Source organism: Uranotaenia lowii, chromosome 3 (genome assembly GCF_029784155.1).
Source record: "Uranotaenia lowii strain MFRU-FL chromosome 3, ASM2978415v1, whole genome shotgun sequence".
Classification (NCBI taxonomy): Eukaryota; Metazoa; Arthropoda; class Insecta; order Diptera; family Culicidae; genus Uranotaenia; species Uranotaenia lowii.
The window spans coordinates 341167789-341186933 of NC_073693.1; the positions used below are offsets into that span (position 1 = coordinate 341167789).

At 36.5% G+C, this 19145-nt stretch overlaps 3 long non-coding RNA genes across 8 annotated transcripts; 2 read left to right on the forward strand and 1 right to left on the reverse strand.

The window, feature by feature from the left end:
* Positions 1–2048: 2048 nt before the first annotated feature.
* Positions 2049–12475, forward strand: LOC129754328 (uncharacterized). Of its 5 annotated transcripts, none has more exons than XR_008739007.1 (6): positions 2049–2220; positions 2283–11176; positions 11277–11485; positions 11542–11921; positions 11987–12168; positions 12225–12475. It is a non-coding gene; the product is annotated as an uncharacterized LOC129754328 (long non-coding RNA). The 5 variants fall into 5 exon arrangements; XR_008739005.1 differs by having other exon boundaries at positions 2283–10964; positions 11030–11485; XR_008739003.1 differs by having other exon boundaries at positions 2283–11485.
* A 584-nt stretch (positions 12476–13059) lies between these two features.
* LOC129754329 (uncharacterized) lies at positions 13060–14967 on the reverse strand. Of its 2 annotated transcripts, XR_008739010.1 has the most exons (4): positions 14904–14967; positions 14600–14836; positions 14253–14481; positions 13060–13696 (listed from the first exon to the last, which is right to left on the reverse strand). It is a non-coding gene; the product is annotated as an uncharacterized LOC129754329 (long non-coding RNA). The 2 variants fall into 2 exon arrangements; XR_008739009.1 differs by having other exon boundaries at positions 13061–13696; positions 14600–14954.
* A 1100-nt stretch (positions 14968–16067) lies between these two features.
* On the forward strand, positions 16068–17261 carry LOC129754330 (uncharacterized). Its single transcript, XR_008739011.1, has 3 exons — positions 16068–16239; positions 17037–17109; positions 17170–17261. It is a non-coding gene; the product is annotated as an uncharacterized LOC129754330 (long non-coding RNA).
* Positions 17262–19145: the final 1884 nt, after the last annotated feature.

Here is a 19145-nt window from a genome sequence, read left to right on the forward strand (position 1 = left end):
TGGTGGGGAGCCCATCCAGAAGATCTTTTAAAATTGTATCGAACAACTATTCTATCCGTTATGGAATATGGTAGCTTCTGTTTCCAGTCAGCTGCCAAAACTCACCTCATCAAACTAGAGCGTATCCAATACCGTTGTCTCCGTATCGCTTTGGGCTGTATGCCCTCAACACACAACATGAGTCTTGAAGTTTTGGCAGGAATACTCCCTTTGAAAGATCGATTCAATTTACTATCACTTCGGTTCCTCATCAGGTGTGAGGTCATGAACCCATTGGTGATCGTAAATTTTGAAAGACTACTTGAGCAAAATCTTCAAATAAGATTTATGTCTATATATCATGTCTTTATGTCCATGCAGTTTAATCCTTCTTCGTACTCTCCAACTCGTGTTTTCATCCCTGACTACGACACCTCTTCTGTCCAGTTTGATTTGTCTATGCAGCAAGAAATTCGAGGAATCCCGGAATCGCATCGTCCACTTTTGATTCCAAGAATTTTCGATGCTAAATATAGACACGTCGATGCTGATAAAATGTACTTTACCGATGGGTCTCTAATAGAGGAATCAACGGGATTTGGAGTTTTCAACGAAATAGCTAGCGCCTCATATAATCTCCAGTCACCATGTTCTGTATACATTGCAGAGTTAGCAGCCATTTTTTGGGCGTTGGAAAGCGTCGCATCACGGCCAACAGAACACTACTATATTGTAACGGACAGTCTTAGTTCTGTTGAAGCAATCCGTTCAATAAGATCGGGAAAGCACTCGCCGTATTTCCTTGGGAAGATACGAGATATTCTGAGTGCTTTATCAAAACGTTGCTTTGCCATCACCTTTGTTGGGGTCCCCTCACATTGCTCGATAATGGGTAATGAGAGGGCAGACTCTCTGGCAAAAGTGGGGGCGACAGAAGGCGACACGTATCACCGTGAAATCGTCTTCGACGAATTTTACTTCTTGGCACGAAGGAACTCTGTTGTCAACTGGCAGCGCAAATGGAAAGAGGATGATATGGGTCGGTGGCTCCACTCGATTATTCCAAAGGTAAGCCTCAAACCCTGGTTTAATAGGTTGGACCTGAGTCGGGATTTTATTCGTATATTCTCCCGTCTCATGTCCAATCATTATTCCATGGATGCGGTACTCTATCGTTTAAATATTGCTGGCAGCAATTTGTGTGGCTGTGGCCAAGGTTACCACGACATCGAGCATATTGTTTGGTCGTGCGAGGTTCATCTTGTCGCTAGAACGAATTTGATAGACTCCCTTCGGGCCCGAGGAAAACCACCCTATGTTCCAGTGAGGGATGTGTTAGCTGTGCTAGATTTGGACTACATGTTCGAAATTTATCTTTTTCTAAAAGCTATCGATCTCCGTCTATAATTCTTTTCAATTTCCTATTTCCCTTCCTATCTTTTTCTTTTCTTGAAACAAAAAGTGCTAGACCTAAGTAATCAATTGTTATAAACACAAAACGAGTTTGGCTCCTTAAAACTCAAAGGTATGAGCCGTTTCAAATAAAGTAATTTATAAAAAAAAAAAAAAAAAAAGTTTGTTTTACATTTTTTCCAGAATCTGCATCAAATAAAGAACAAAAACCTGAGAAGTAAGCAGGAAAGTCATGCCGAATCATTCGATGGAAGGACCAGAGCACAGCAGTGGGCGAGGTCGGTGCAAAACAGTGTTTTTTTTTAAATATCTCGCCGGGTGGAAGAGGAAAAAAATCTATTGCGGAAGAGTCGGGTGAGAAATCAGAAAAAATAAAATTGGCTGTTAAAGGGTAATAAATTAAAGTGATATCACTCAGTCTTATAATTTTTACTTGAAAAGTAACATAAAATAAACAATTCCAAACAAAAATGATTTTAAAATAAATAATCTTAACAAATGGCCGCCATATGACAAATTTTATAACTTACATTTGTTTCACCACATACACATTATGTGTCGCCCACACATAAAGTTTTCGATGTTTTCGACTATATGCGGGACACATACTCTACATGTGAGACACAAATTGCGAAAATCTATATAGGCTCACACATAGCCACAATGTGTCGATTTCGTTGAGTGTGCAAGATTTTCGGGATTTCTGAAATTTTTAAGCGCTACAATCTTTTCATCCTCTATCTTCCAACCATCTGAAGAAACTACAAAGCCTAGAAATTTAACGGATTGTTTTCCGATTTCACATTTCTCTTCGTTGACCCGAACATTGTGATTTTTTAAACATCTTTTGACCTTCGATAAATTCTCATCATGTTCTGTTTTCGTTTTAGCAAAGATTAAAATATCATCCAGATAATTAATAACGCCTTCGCACCCGGCAAGGACGACTGTCTGCAAGGACTCCTGAAAGATGTCAGGTGCATTACACAACCCGAAGGGAAGTCTCTTGTAGCGATATATGCAGTCCCCTGCGAAAAAATTTGTGAGGTGTCAGGAGTTTTCGTCAAGCTCTATATGGAAAAAGGCGTTTTTAAGGTCTATAGTGGAAAACCACTTGGCACCGTGTAGCTCCATAACGATTGACTCGAAGGTAGGCATTTTGAACGGTGTCCTATGTATGCATCGGTTCGGACCTCTCAAGTCAATGACAAGGCGGATATCGTCCTTACCCTTTGGGACTACCAACAAGGACGAGCAGAACGAACGGTCCATTTCTAGTGTGACTTCTTCAATGATTCCTGAGCACAAAAGCTCCCCTAGCTTACGTTTAGTCAGCTCTTTAAAAGCCGGTGGAATGTGAGTGTACACGTTACGTGACGGCGGTAGTTCTGAATTGTACTTCAACGATACAGGTGGTATATTGAATTTGGGGAATTCGTTTAGAGCTTGTATTGATGATTCATAGACAACCGCGTTAAGATGGCTATACTGCCGCTCATAGCAAGTCCGTCCCATTTGCGTTTTTGTTGAGTTGAGAAAACAGCAATTGAATTTTGTTACTTGTGTTGAGAATTTTCGTATTTTTCCGTGGTTTTGATGGCGGCAATCAACAGCATTTGTTACTTACGTGACAAACAATTACTTTTGCGTCATTGCTCGTTCAAAAATACCAAAATTTAGTTTGTTTGGGATGAAAATTATGCTCTGGGACGCATATGCGATTATTTCCATGGTAGGTATCTAGCAAAAATGATAGCAAGTCAGTCCCATTCCATAGCCAACTGCTAACGCTGATGAAAAAATAAGGCTAGAAGAGAGCTTGCCCCCGTCTAACGGAACCTATTTCTTGAACAACCTTCGGTAAGCATTCCAGATTGCCCAATTTTAACCAGGCTTCCGGATCTATAAGGAATAAATGGGAAATTCCCGGTCTGATCCGATTGCCCGGATATCGAGGAAACAAAATCCGTTTTTTCTGAATTTTTTTCACAATTTTTGCAAAATGCAAACCAATTCCAAAAACAATTAAATTCATGAAATGTATCGTTTTTTGGACAAATTACTTCAGATAAAAAATAAAATAGCTTCGCATACATTTTTGGAATAGTAAAATAAGATTTAAATGCCCGCCGTTGATGTGTCTTGGTAAAAAAATCTGTTTTTATGTGTTTATTATTTACCTTTTCTCTTGCCTTTTATAGGAAAATACCTGGATTTTGACCAGATTTGGCCGGTTATGGCCCGGTTTTTGAGTTTTAAATTTATAAATCTATTGCCCAGGAGATTGCCATATTTTTGGGTGAAAATTATCAAGTTTTCCCGGCCGAATACATACAGAATAAGCTTAGAAAGTTTAATGATAGGTATGAAGAGAACTGTAAGTAAAGACCTTTTTTGCGTTATTATTTTATACAATGAAAATTTTATGTAGAATGTGCGGAAAAATAGCAAAAATATTTCACTTTTTTTTTTATAACATGCGAGAAATTGCTGTTACAACCGGGTTGTTCTGTATCATATCCAATATAACTGCTGGCTGCACAACTCTTACAGTAGCAACGTTATATTTCAAAGCACACTACATGGTCGTCTATCACCATATAATTATTGACTTTGGGACCGACTTGTGATGATTTTTTCGATGGGACCGACTTGCGATCATTTTCACGATGGGACAAATTTACTTGAGGTTTTTTTCAATGTTCATCAGAACAAAGTACTCAAAAAAAATTTTTCTCCTAAAACTACCGATAATTTGAAGGTGATTCCACGGATAAACGCAAAAATGATGAAAATGCAAATGGGACGGACTTGCTATGAGCGGCAGTATATCTTATCGGCACGTTAATTCCTACATCGAGAACGCTGTATCGGATAGCCGTGTTAAATCCTAGCAACGCTTGTACTTCCTCTACGACATAAAATTTCTCAAACGTAACTGGACGATCATCGGAAATAAACAGCTCTGCAGAAAATGTTGCTACCACATTGATATTTCCATTTGATGCGTAGGCTTTTAACGGTTTATCAGAGGATGGACGCAATGCAATGATTTTTCCAGACGCTTCTTCATCGGCCATGATATCATCAAACGACGTTTTCGTGATTGTGTTTACATGAGCACCTGAATCAATCATAAATCGTACTACTTTTCCGGCTACCTGGGCAATTATAAAAACGTCAGCTGCTGATGCAAATAAAGCTTAGTTCTTTTAGAAATGGGACAGTTACGAATGCGTGTATCTCAAAAACCATTCGTTTGATCGAAATACTTTCTATGAAGAAAATGAAGGTAATGTTATGATATTTCATGAAAAAAATTTAAAAAAATTATTTATCGTTTTTTGTAAGAGAAATTTCTGATTTTTGCTTGGTACCTCTCTTTGGCCGGCGCACACTTTTTTCAGTCATGATATTGATCAGTTTTTCCTACTTATACTTCGTCAAATCTATATTTTAGGTGGTTTCACCCTCCTCCTTCAATTTCTGATACTTTTTGGTCCAATACTTCTCTTTTGAAAAAAGCTGAAAGCAGTTTAGTGGATAAAGTTGTTTCGAAATGAACAAATTTGATCATTTCTGACCACATTTGCTAGCGTTTTTAATGGAATTTCTGCTGGTAAAATCTGACAATAACGAAGTAAAACCAGCATGAGATTGAACTTGAAGTATAATTGGTTAGTATAAATCGTAGGATGTGGATGGTGCATACAAGATAACTCTTTTTAGGCTTAAAAAACGGCAAAAACCAAAGTTTTTTTTTTAATTTTTTTTTTCTTTTTATTTTCAGGAGCAAAATATTGGCAAATTATTATATTTTTATACAAAATAACCAGCAAAAACATACTTTAACATACTCGGGACCTTGCCACTAGCAAACATGGTACAGGATTTAAACGCTGGAATTTGTTTGAAATAGGGTATTTCATAAGTATTGTCGTTCATTAGAAATCATCTGTCCTATAACCTCGGTACCGGCTTTACAACTTACGAGCTCTGCAACTAGCAAAAATTGTTGTTTGAGGTTAGATTTGAATGACTTATCACTAGGCAACACTTTCAGCTTATCGGAGAAAATTGTTTTGGACCTTTCAGCGATCTACCCTAAGTTTTTCTCTTATTGAAAATTAAAAATGCTGGTATGAGACTTGACTTCCCTAATGACCCTTAACCGTAGTTGCCGATCATGTGCTTCACTCCAATGCTTGATTTGAACTTTGTAGACATTATTGACAGTGTTTGCATACTTATCCACCACACTAACTCAGTAATTTTTTGAAGAATCAACGGTTTTGTCAGCAATCAATTGGATAATGACGGATTTTGAAGGAAACTGTGCTAAATATTTTTTTTCTTTTTCTCTTGCATCGAATATATCTCTACAACGCGTAAATTTTAAATTTTGAAAAAAATAGGTCGAATAGTACTTTTTACAGGCAACAAAATGCTGTCAAAATTTTGAATATCCGATTACAAGTAAAGAGCTATTAACAGATGAAAGTGTCCCATTTCTAAAAGAACTAAGCTTTAGATTGGTTTGTTGCACTGCGATGTTATTTATGTCCAAACTTTCAGGATCTGTTTTTTTCACGTCAGGAAGTTGCAAAGGTTCCTAAAAAATAACTTATCTCTTAGATACAGTTGCAGAGTGACAAATTAATTAATTTCATGGTGGCTTTGTCTCCCGTCATAATTGTACAATATATTCATGAATGTGAATAAAGTTAATAGGGAAAAGAGTCAAGATTTTGAACATGTCGCAATAAATCCTCTTTTGAATTTAACTGTCTGTGGACTATGGAAGCCAGATACAATTGTATTTTTTTTTGAATAGGTCATCATGCCATAGATAAGCTTTAATTATCTTCAAATCTCATTCTGTTTATTGAATTCAGGTACCCGACTAACAGCTTGAGTAATAATGTAAAAAGTAGTTCAATATTGTTGCTTCTTTAGACCAATATAAAAAAGCGAATAATTCACTTTTGTTTAACTAATTGGATTTGATAATTACCAGAAATTCTTTTTTTTTTTCTCATTCTAATACAATTCTAGTTCAAATCATATAATGTAAAAAAAAATCCTTATTCTTATTAATTCAAAAAAAAAATGATGCTTTTGATCAACGTGCATGAGGGCCTACTCTGGATTCTTGTCAGAATTATGTACCTCATTGTCGGAGTCTTGCTCTGACTTGCTTTCTATTACGGCGATCTTCTTTGGTATCTGCTCTTCTGAAGTCGTTGGTCGTTTCCATGACATTGATTTCGTGCTCTCAGCTGTTGAGGAACAAGCTTGAGCAATGTGTCCAAATCTACCGCATTTGTAACAACCTTTACCAGCTGCCGAACATGTTGACGAAAAATGAAAATAACTACCGCATCTCCAGCATGATTCTCCACCTGGATTGCGCATTGGTGCTTTGTACGATCCTCTTCCTCCACGACGGTTATTGCGATTACCACGTGGCATTCCTCTTCCACGCCAACTCTGGACACGAGTATGTGTGGAACCATGAGTAACCATTGCCACTGATAAAGCTGGTTCGTTGCGGCCTCGGAATCTTTGGTATTCCTCCTCGTTTGCTTTCTCTAATTCACTGTCACGTACCAAATCAATTAGGTCTTTCATAGTACCCTGCTTTACCCAGTTTCTGTGCGCAAGTTTTCTTACTCTGCTATCGGAAGCGCCCTTCATTAGCTGCCTGACAACAGCTTCCATTTCTTCGTCCTCAGTATAATCACATAACTTAGCTGCTGATGAAACACGGCGCACAAATTCAATACTGGATTCATCATTTGACTGATGTAAATTTATAAGCCTTCCTCTTTCAGCTAAGAGATAGGTTCTCGACCCAAAATAACTGTCTAGACGAGACATTGCATTCGAGAACGGAGCCTGTAGCTCGTCAGGCATTCCTGGTTCGGAAGGGTTTCATTCCATTTCATCTGAAAGACTCCCCACTTAGCTTGTTCATCTGCAGAGTTAGCCATTTTGAAAGCAGCGATCACCATATCCTTCCAGTATTTAAATGATTCTTTGTCTATGTCCGATTTACCAGGTTTTGGTAAACATTCCGGGATACACAAGGATCCCAACGTTACACTATTCATGGTAGCTAGAAGCACCGATTCATTCCTGGTACTAACGTTGACTGCAACATCATCTCTCATTGTACTGGAGTGAGTGGGGCGTAATCCGGTGTCCGAGTTTCGATCTGAGTTCTGATCTGAGTTTTGATCTGGTATTTGTTCTGAAGACAAACGTTCCAACTGTTCGCGGAGAGAGTTGTTCTCCTCCATAGATTTTTGCAGAGCTCTTCTAAGCTTCTTTTTCGAGTGTTTTCTGGAAGAAAAAATAAACACAAAATGTTCAGCTCTATCCCTCACGGTGTGCACATTTAATCTTTCATGAGCTATTTGATCTTCGATCACTTATGAAATATTATTCTAGCAAAATCTCTGAGTTCCTCATCGATAAATAAAACTTATATACTCTATAAATAACACTCCTGAGTTCTTCGTTTGTTCTTCCTATCTTTCTATGTGTGTGTTTACATTTCCTTGTTTCTAAAGCACGCAGCAAACAAATTTGCTGTTACTTGAAATTTCCGCCATGATTGTTTTTTCTATTACATCATGTTTAAGCTCTTTTTTTCTTTAACCTGGGCAGCCATTTTTTTTTTGCCCCAATACGACCGAATTCTTCCTGAATATCTCGTTTTTTTCATTTTCATTTCTCATTTAGAACAGGACACATATATTTTTATTTTTTTTTGCACATGTATTTTTTTTCTAAATCGTTTCCGTATTCTTTGCTATCATTTTTTTTTTCTTCTATCAACAATTATTTTTTTTTTCTTTTCTTTTCTTTACTATTGTAAAACTGTATACTTACTTTAGAGAAAACGCTTTGGCCGCACCGACTGTGCCACTGTCGTGTCCGGTCGGGCTGCTACCGTCAATCCCTGCCATTTCGTTTGCCTCACGTCAGGTCTTCTCTGCAATCACCTAAAAACTAACTCTTTTCTTCTATGAAGCAACGTTTGACCCTTTTTTCGATGAAAAGCTTTCACAAATACCAATATTTTATATAGTGTGAGTGACATTATTCTACTCAAATTTTGTTAAATAAGGGCTCTTTGAGCAAGTCACCCATAGTCATCATCATCATTGAGTTCTACACGTTTAATTTATTTTGTATATCGTATAAAGGTAGTTTACCAAGAATTACAAAAACTTAAATATATGGCTATACTAGTATTACGTACCACATCTGGTTCTGGATCAGGATTTTTGGAGGACAGCAGCGGTACTAGTGGCAACAGGACTGAGCGAACCTCCGGCGGCAATCAGAATTTTACTTGAACTCAGCGCTTTAACGGGGGAAATGTACTTAGGCGAGGGAATCAGCCTCGGTGGAATTTTCCACCGTTTACACCTGAGCCTTTTCCTTGTCCAGCAAACGCCATTATTTCCAACTTGGGGCTAAACTTGTCCTTTGCCAACGACTGGTGGAGTGCTGTTGTCCATGGATCGTAGAACCGGCGCTCCTGCAGCAGATCGGTGATGTCTTTCCGATTTTCCGGCGTGTTGTTGTTTTCCTTTGCGCTGCTGCTGATTATCTGAATAGAAAAAAAGGTTTAAACTCTAATGAAAAAAACTAAAATGAGAAAATTACTCACATCTTTTGCCATATGTCCATATGAATATGAATTCTAAGTCAGCTTGCACTGCGGATAAAAAATTAGCACCTCGTCAACCTCAACGCAACCAAACTTGGCCGCAAAGTGGGGCGGCGTCTCGCCACGACTTTTGTCCGGCGTGTTCAAATACATATCCATGCACTGACTTCATCGGTCGAGGCAGTTCTCTGGTCCGTGCAGCAGCTCGATGAAGCCGGGATTCTCGATCGTCTGCAGTATCAGCTTGTACATATGGACATTGCCTTCCATGGCGGCCACGTGCAGCGCATTTTAGCGGAGGTCCCTCCTTCAGGATCGTTGGCATATCACCGGACGACACCAGGAAGCGAGGATTGGCCTGGATTATGCATGCTCTGCACCAGTGGCAACAGGCCCAGCCGTTTTATCGGGTACTTTGCCTGAATTGTTAGATCCAGATGGACAGGGAGAAGTTTGGTTCCGTGCTTTTTTTTATGTTCCGGTGTTCCAGAGGGAATGCACTGTACTGTGAGCACCCTGGTGCGGTTTCCATTGTTCCTGTCATGGTAAAATTAGTTTTTATAATATGGTTGGTAATTTAAATCTTAGAGCACCTGCAACGGTTCAGGCGTAAATATTGGTTTAAAGTATACCAGTTTAAGCACAATTTGAAATTTTAGAATCGGCTAAAACACCCACTCCCCACCGGTGTAGGAGCAAATTTTAAACGGAAACGTTTTCATTGCAGACACTCAATAATTGAGAAGAAAAAACCCATTTTATTAGAAAAATTGCATTAGTTTTGAGTTTCACGGTTAATTGTCTTAAAATTAATTTTACGAATATTCTTTTTGACAGAACAATGATTTCAACTATTCTACCAGGATTTCATTAATTTAAAAGCAAAAATAACTACACAACGAGGAACAAAAGGTCAATCGAAACAATTCTTCAATTAATTCAATCAAATTGCTTTGAATCAATGGAATAAGGTTTTGTTGAAATGAAATGAAGAAGCAATTTTTTTTTTCAAGTTATTGCTGACATTGATAAAGGAAACGAGAAATGTTCATCCCAAAGTCAAAGGAAATTTTCCTTTGATTTGTCGACATTTTTGTTTGACAAAAACTTGTTTCACTATTAGTAAATTTATGAAAAATTTATGTTTTAAGAAAAATATGCTGATATTGACGCTGCTGACGACTCCGAGCAATCCATACGAAACTAAAAATCTCTCAATATCTCAAATAAAACAAAAATTATAGAACAAACAATAAACATTTATTTTACCGCATCGAAAAAGTATTAAAATTTTCTTTTCGTTAATTTTTTTCAAATTTTAGAACGCTGACTGGATTCACTTATTCGTCGAGCCCAAATGAAAAGCTTTTTATTTAATTATATTAAATCAAGAATAATGTGACATCTATTATTTATACTTGATATGGTTTTTATTAACATCTTTCCTCAATTTATGTTACGTATAGGGTGGTTGAAGCGAAAAAAAACATTCAAATTATATCTCAAAAAGAAACTATTATCACACCCAATGTTACCCAAACATGTGTGTAAGAAAATCATTGTTGGCTAAAATTTTTTCACCGTGAACTAAATCAGTCTGTCGTACACTCAGGCAAATTTTTATTATAATTCTCATAAGATGCATCTTATGAACCGCTTTTTAGAGTGTAAAATAATGTTTCATAAGAGTCTTATGAAATTCTTAAAATTTTCATACGATGTTCTTATGAAAAATTGAAGAAACGGCATTGTGAAAAAATAATGAACACATTCATTCATAGCCTCAGTTTTTTTTTTTCATCATCTAACAGTATGAAGCAATCGCCAGTTCATAGTTATTAATTATAGTTTTCCTTCAATGTTAAATTTTATTGTTATCTCCGGAATGGTAAGTTCGATTTGATGTTTTTGGAGTGAACGTTTACTAAAATACATTATTTGTTTACTTTTCAGCAAGCTGATCGGCAAAAAACGAAAGGTCGAAGATAAAGATGCGGCTAAAAAAAAAAACTTTGATGGAGCCGTCTGCTGATGCGTTCCCGCATAATCAAATATCATACCCGTTATCGTTGATATTATTCTGATCTGATTACACGAATAGTGAATATTCAAGTAATCGTTCTAAAATCTTCAAATTTTTACTAACTTTTATATTTTTCATGCGTCTTCGCTTAAAATGATAATAAATTATTATTGAAAGATACGGGTAATAATCCTTAAAACAAAACTCAAGATGTATTTGAGTGTGTCTTCACTGTCAACAAGAAAAAAAATGGCGTGCGCGACTTTAGATTCCTAAGCCCGTAAGATTCCGGAAAATCCTCTTAATTTGGCCAGGCAACCCACGAATGGCATGAGCACTTAAGATTAAGCTGATCAAGGCCCGCACCGCAAACGCGAGGAATAAAGGTAAGGGAAAAGCTTTTTTGTTAGACAATAATTTTATTTTTCCAACCCTCCTACAGCTCATCAAAGTGCAGCAGATGCCGGAACAATCCTCATCAACCGGCCGAACAAACACTGGAGCGGTTCCAGTGCCCCAGCACTACGCTCCGTAGAAGCGGCAGCAGCTGTGGTCTGTGTAAAATTGTAAATACAATTGGAGATGGCAGCGATTTGCGGATTTGGTGGTGGTGGCGTCGAAGGAAAAGTTTTCCGGAAACCTTGAATCCCAAAATGCAGTTGTTTAGAGTAATCTAAAATTGACTGAAAGGATGAGGCAAAACAAACGGTTGCACTACGGTGCGCAGAATCTGAGCCTCCCAAAATAAACTGCCGGAATCGGTCCGCAGATACCAGCTCCGGTGATGTGCAGGGTCTACACCGTATTTTGGGACATAGTAAAGTAGGTTTGGCGTTTTATTTTGAATACAAATTTAGATTTTAATACCGATCAACATGTTCCACCAGCAGCAAGATCTTCATCAACCGGAACCTGCAGGGCTGGAGGTCATATCATTGTAAAGAAGGTCAACGTATTTTCGTGTCGCCTACGCTTCCAAAGCAGAAATCCTCTTATTTCAACCAAAATTCCCGGAATCGCGTGGCAGGAAACGGCTCCAGGAATGTGCTGGGACACTGTCTTACGCTGGGTAAGTCTTGCTTGGCTTTTTATTTTTTACTTTTTTGCTAATTGTTTTTCTTTTAGAGTAAGAAAAGTCCGCCTGAGGAATCTTACAATGTACACAGTGCCGATACGCCAGCAACGGAGGAAACATGCAAATTGAAGGCGGTCCCGAGCTAAAAAAATCCGTTGGGAAGGATTCTAAAACATGCCCGCATAAATAAGGATTGTATCCAAACGTTTTCTGTAATAGTATAACGACGATTTGACGAAGTGTAAAAAAATGTTAAACGAACGATTAATAAAACATTAAAATACATTGCGTTAAACGTGAATTCCGAATTGACGTTATTTTAAATATGTCGTTAGGTTATGTAATTGTTAAAAACTGTTAAGAACTTTGTATGAAGATACCGTTCTATAAACAGTCAGCTTAAAGTTCATGAAACACTAACGCATATCGTTTTCATGTCATTGAACTGTAAAATGAATAAATTGATACGCCACGGATAAATAACGATTTGTCAGACTGTTGAGTGAACGTTTTGAAAACTGTTAGAGCAATAAGAAAAAAGATTATATAAACCGTTTGTACTCAAATAACTTTTTATTTGATGGCGCCTAGTTTAAAGTAACCATTTGAAATACATTAAGATCAAAAGGTTCAACTGTTTGCGTGACGATAACTTGAATGCCCATTAAACGCCAACGAGTAATGGAGATAAATCATTGCACTGTTTGAAATTCTTTTTAATACCGTAAACTGTACCTAATTCAAATGATCAAATTGTTAATTGTCACGATAACCTTTTCAATCCCTGTATAATTTCAAATGCATTAAATGGACTAGGGGTTTTCGAATGAAGTTAATTACAAAAGTTAATTACAAAAGATTCAATTCATTTTTTCATTTTTATTAAGATTCAATTCATTTTCTGCAACGATTATGATAGGAAGTGTTATTAAGGAACGAAAAAAGGTGGACAAAACTTTAATAACACTGAGCTTCAACACAGACGGTGTTAAAGTTTACAATTCTTCGGCCAAAAAATCTTTGTGGCCGATTCTACTTACTATTAATGAGTTGCGTGTATAATAATCTCCAAAAGTTCAATAATATCGATAAGCTACATTATTGTAATTTATTGTTTAAACCCGTTGTTCCTAAAAACGCCAAAATTTCTAAGGGAGCAATGTTGCCAAAAACGGACGGGGTCTGTAGTCACTTCTTTAAAGTTGTTACTATTCATTGCGGACCAAATACGAGAGTTCTCGTTCTTTCACTTGCGGCGAGTATGGTACACTAAGAAGGATAACCCAAATTATATAATATGAATAATGAAAATATTTTTTCGCAAAATAAAACAGCAGCTTTGGTATTCCAACAATCGTTTTTGCTAATACTGCAGTCAGCTATGATTATGCATCCAATGCAACGAGTTAAGATAAGGGTAACAGTGGCCGTTTGTACCTTTGCTGCTAGTAAAAGTCCGTAAGCTGAACGCTTGCTTCCATAATTGACTTCGAAACTGATTCCTACTCGATCACAATGATAACTGCGGAAGGGAAGATTGAAGGGAAGGGAATTTCAAATTATTTTTGAACAAATTAGCAAAGTTTTTATACATAAACATTTGAGTTATTATACGGGTACAGAATTTCGCATTCCGAATTCAGGCTTCTGATTCATCAAGACTACCAAATAACCATTAAGTCACCATTCACCGCCAGGCACTCTTAACCGCCCTAAAACATTTTAATATTAAACTTGAAAACAATAGAATTTTTCTCGCAAATACGCTTTCTATCATGTTTTATCATTGTTGACCATATAACTTCACAAAATCTAGTTGACGATGGTCGGAAAACAGAAATCTATTATTTGTTACTGGGAGCCAGACAAAATAATAGATTCTGCTGTGCGAGATGATTTTCGCGCGAGCAATCATCAATCGTTTTCATTAACATTGACTGGGCGACATTAGGAGTATTTATAAATTTACACAGTCTACTTTTTCTAATAAAAAAAATGATTGAAGTTGAACAATCGCCTAATTTTGTGATAGATGGTGGCTTGATGGTTCAATAAAAAAATCCTTTTTGTTTACTTACGATTTTCAGTTGAGTCTGGAGAAATTTGTCTCAGCGTTGTTATTGCATCCACCTGCCTGACCTGTCAACATCATTACAGATCTTAAAAGTCCGTAGTGGACACTCCAAAAGCTGCTTCACTGATATCTCTAACCAAGACAATCCTAAATCTTGTCGCTGTTTCAGGCACTCGAGAGATGATCATCTGATCCTTTTCTGTGTTCTTAGGCTGAAAACCGAGACTGCTTCCCTGCGAAAAACAGAAATAAAACAAATATGAGAATCAGTATCTAGTCGTAAAAATTTCACAATATTATTCCTTAACCAAATTTACAATTGAATCATCCTAATTTCATACGAAAGTTTACCGTGTATCCGTGATTGTTTTACGGGTCCAAGTAGTTCCCCGATAGTTGCGGATGCAGCAGATGTTCTCTGAAAGCTGCTCATGTTGTTGTAGAATTACTTTTTTCAGCCCTGTTCAGTTTTTACACAATCTCCTGACTATCCGGTGCTCCGGTTGTGATGCCATCTGAAGAGACAATCGTTAGTCCACGCAGGATGATACGACAGGAGACGAAGCATTGATTGGTGGCACTCCTACACTAGAATTTGAATCATATAGTAACCAAATATAAACTGAATTCAAATAAATTAAAAAGGAAAACCAACATCGCCATAATCGTCTTTGTTTATCTTTTTTTATAATTTTGACGTTTCAGGATTCCGTAAACATACACCTGAAAAAAAATCTATGGAAGTTATAAGTTATAGTTCGTGATCATTTTGAAGATTAGCTAAAAAATATACTGAAGGTCTAACACATTATTTACCTTTCATGAAATCATCACTTCAAACATTATTGTGAATGTTTGGTTTTTATCGTCATTTTGAAACCGCCAGGCTATGGTATGATAGAATAGCTACGTTTACAAAGACAGTCACTGCCCAAGTAACCATAAGCACTAAAGCTTTGCATTTTTATAGCTTTACACCAGCATTCAAAGGCTAAATTACACTATATCAGCACATCAAGTGCAATTTTGCATTACAACAGCCCTTCGAGTGCTATGCTGCATCATGTTAGAATTATACCACTCTTTTAAAATGCAACTTGCATTCTATCAGCTTTGCACAATGCTTTCGAAATGTAACATTGCTCTAAATCAGAATAACAAATGCTATATTTTCTAAGCATTAAATTGGCATCACACAAGCTTGCTTTAATGCTTTTAAGCACTATGTAAGCACTACAGTGGCATTAGGCCAAAGCACATTAGCATTGATTGATGCTGAATCAATGCAAATTCAGGGCACCGGTTGCTAGAAATTTGATTCAAATAGGTCTTTTTTTTCAAAGATTTAACGCGGACCTGATAGGTTCATAGGCAGAGTCAATGTCAAATGTCAGAGCCACATATGTCATGAGTTCGATTCCAGGTCATTTTCAGCTGAAAAATAAAAAAAAATATCATGTAGAAAATTCAATCCGAGAGATCTCCTCAATATGCATAAGCGATTATAAAAATAATTACAAATTTAGTATCATGGCCGAAAAATGAACCGAACAAAAATCCAAAATATTTTTTTTTTCGCATGGTCGAACCTCATTCGAACGCCATTTGCATTTTCCCAGCATTTTGCCCGCCAACCTTGTAGCATCAACCAATGCTATAACAGTGCTTTTATAGGGTTATACCAGTTTCTGCACTAATGCAGCAGTTAATTTCGCCAAACCTGGCTCACAGAGCTAAAATGATGCACAGAATCAAGCACTATAGCTGACGCTAGAACAGAGTTGGTGCTAGATTTTAGTGCTTATGGTTACTTGGGTGTTTCTCGATAAGTCGACTTATCATATTGACTGTTTGAGATATAGTATTTTGGTATGCGGGTGGCCTGTGATAGAAGAATACTAATCTCTAGAAGATACGAAACTGCAGGTTACAATTAAGTCGAGTTGAAATTCGCGATAGTGACCTTTTGAAATGACAGCTCTTCCAGTAAGGTAGGTGGTAAACTTTTTAAAACAGGAGATATTTGAAGTCAGTTTACTTTATCAGTTTTCCAGAATCAGATTTTGGAAATATAAAACAATTCAAGTGTGAACTTGAAACACATATGTTGAATACAAATTTTTTTTCATTGTAAAAGTCGAACAAGGAAACATTATTTTGTATTTTTTAATACTTATTTGTAAGGATTTTAACTTCTCTAAGACTTACAATCCTTTCTTATGTATAAGGTTTTTAGAATGAGTATGACAATCTAAAATGTGAACTTTTAACACACCTAATCCAAATTCTGTTTTTGAAAATAAGACTAAAAAGAGTCTTTAATAAGCAATCCGATTCAGAGCCAGTACAAAAAATATCAAATAAACTCTATTATAGAATTTTAGAACAGAATTTGGGATGACTGAATGAATGAATTGTGAATCTTGATCAGAATCTGATTTGGCTTTTAAATCTGCTTGGTGGTGTACCCGATGCATATTTTAAAGTCAAGTTTTATTGCACATAATTATCTAAAATCAATTCTAAAATTGAATAATATTGTATATCAAATATTTTCAAATTTCTCTTGAGGGCAGGGCTAATTTTGCCCTGGAATGTTGCAATTATATAACAGTGATGTTCAATCAAGGTGATATATATTTACAGTTCTTTTAGCCAAGCCAGTGTTTAATATCAAAAGTTCAAATAATGTTCCTATTAACTTAGCTGATTTTAAAATATCATTTTTCGAAAACTTTAATTTTAACAATATTTTAAGTTTTTATAACAATTCGTTTCATGTTTTCAGGCACTCCATTTGAATCCAGGAGTCACTTTTGTTTCCAACTAGGCGACGAAGGTGATAGATGCGTTTATTGAAGGTAAAATGTTCGATTTTTGTATAATTTTCTTAAAAATTATTAAGTTTTTATGTTTTGCAGGCCGAGAATCCTGAATACAATTTAATCCTCCTCAGCATTGGGCCTTACAAATGCTGCTCGGGCGTGACTATTTGGCGACTTGAATGTTTTTTTGCATAAAGATAATGACCACATTATACATATGTATGATTTTTTTATATTGTAATCATTGTATACCGTATTTGAATGAAAAATACAATCTTTAAGAAATTATTACATGAATCGTCTCCTTTTTCATTATTGATCGTAAAAAGATCTTATAAAGATACAATGTAGCGTCAAGAACACATGAAACGGACGATATGATAACGATAACACCTATAGTTTTTCTTTTTGCTTCATTTTGTATTTAGAAAAAAGCAAAAAAAATGAATGGTTACTCTACTTAACAACCCGTTCGCTGTATCGTAAAGTGCGTCCAAACGATTCCATTTCATTGAAAAAAGACTACCTTAATCGTACATCAATAATCCAAAACTATAAAGCTAATCTTACGTGTGTCTTGGGAAGAAGATAATGGAAATCGTTATTGTATAATACTGATTCATGCGGGTTGCTGATGATGACCATAAATGATTGAATTTTAAACAAATTTGGCAAACAATAAAGTGAATGTTTTCAGCATGAAATATCTAGAATTTTTCTTATTAGAAAGTGATTTACTGTTTCCATAAGAATCTCTTATGAAAAGCAACAACCTCTCATTGAAGTAGGCGTTCATCTTCAGAATTCATTCGCGTCATAAGACAATCTTATGAATTTCATTAATTTTTCTTATGGCGCCACTTCATAAGAGAATCTTATGGCATACATAATAGTATTTTTCTGAGTGTATATTTTGAAATCCTGTTCCAAATTTGCATAAATTTGGAACAAAGGCGTATAACTGTTGGGAATTTTGAAATCGATAACTGTGCTAAAACTGCAATATACGCCACCGGTGCCAGCCGAAATGTTTTAGCGTGGTTGAAAACCGTGTTTTGCATCTACCGTTGGGACAGCCCTTATTACTATACAACCTGATTCGGTTGCCTCCGGCCGGAGGGTTGAAAATTAATTTTCGATGAAGCCGATGATTCGCCGGGAGTGGTCGTAATCGACTCCAAATAAGGACTGGATTGCTGGTTGACCCATTTCATATGTAATGTCCGCACTTCCATCAATAAGACCCTTCGGACAACGTTTCGTAATTCGGTGCGAATCACCGACCAACCCGCAGCATCAACAACCGACTGAGAAAAAAACAAAATGGCAATTCCAAAAGTACTCACCCTCAGAGATGCCAATGTGCCTGATTTTTCAGGCGTTGCCTGATTTTTCGAGGCTCTGCCTGACAACCTGATAAGCCATTGATTTTCCATGATTTTTGAAAATATGCCTGATTTTGCCTGATTTTTGCGAATGTCATGAAAAATGGGTAGTAAGGAACTGGAGTAGGTACCATAGCTGAAGTGAAAAAGTGAAAATGTGGCTGAATCCAAGCAATCGAAAGATTCCCGTTAATTCTTATTGAAAAAGAGAATTGAAGGGATTGCTTTGATGCAGCAGAACTATTCAACTAAGTAGGCTCACAACACATATTGGAGTGAAAATGTGGAGCGATGACCAAAAAAAAAAAAAAAGGTCATCACTTTCAGCGAAATTTCCGTTACTTTTACGTAGCCTGATTTTGCCTGATTTTTATTTCGCAAGTTCCCTGATTTTTGAAAATAAATGTTGGCAACCCTGCTCACCCTGAAAGTTTATTGGGAAAAACTTTTGAGATGCATACAAAATGAGGAACAAAAAGTATGCAAACAAAAGAAAATACCAAAAAACTCTCGGTTGCGTAGAAATAACTTTCTTGGTAAGTTTTCGACAGTTTGCGTGTCATATAATTTATATCACTTATAACTTTTTCTTAAACCATTCAAAACTTTACTCAAAGGCCTCTTTCTCAAGGTTTTCTGTTTTCTTTTTAAAATTAATCTGATTGTCCGTTTGTCTCTAAAAAAAAT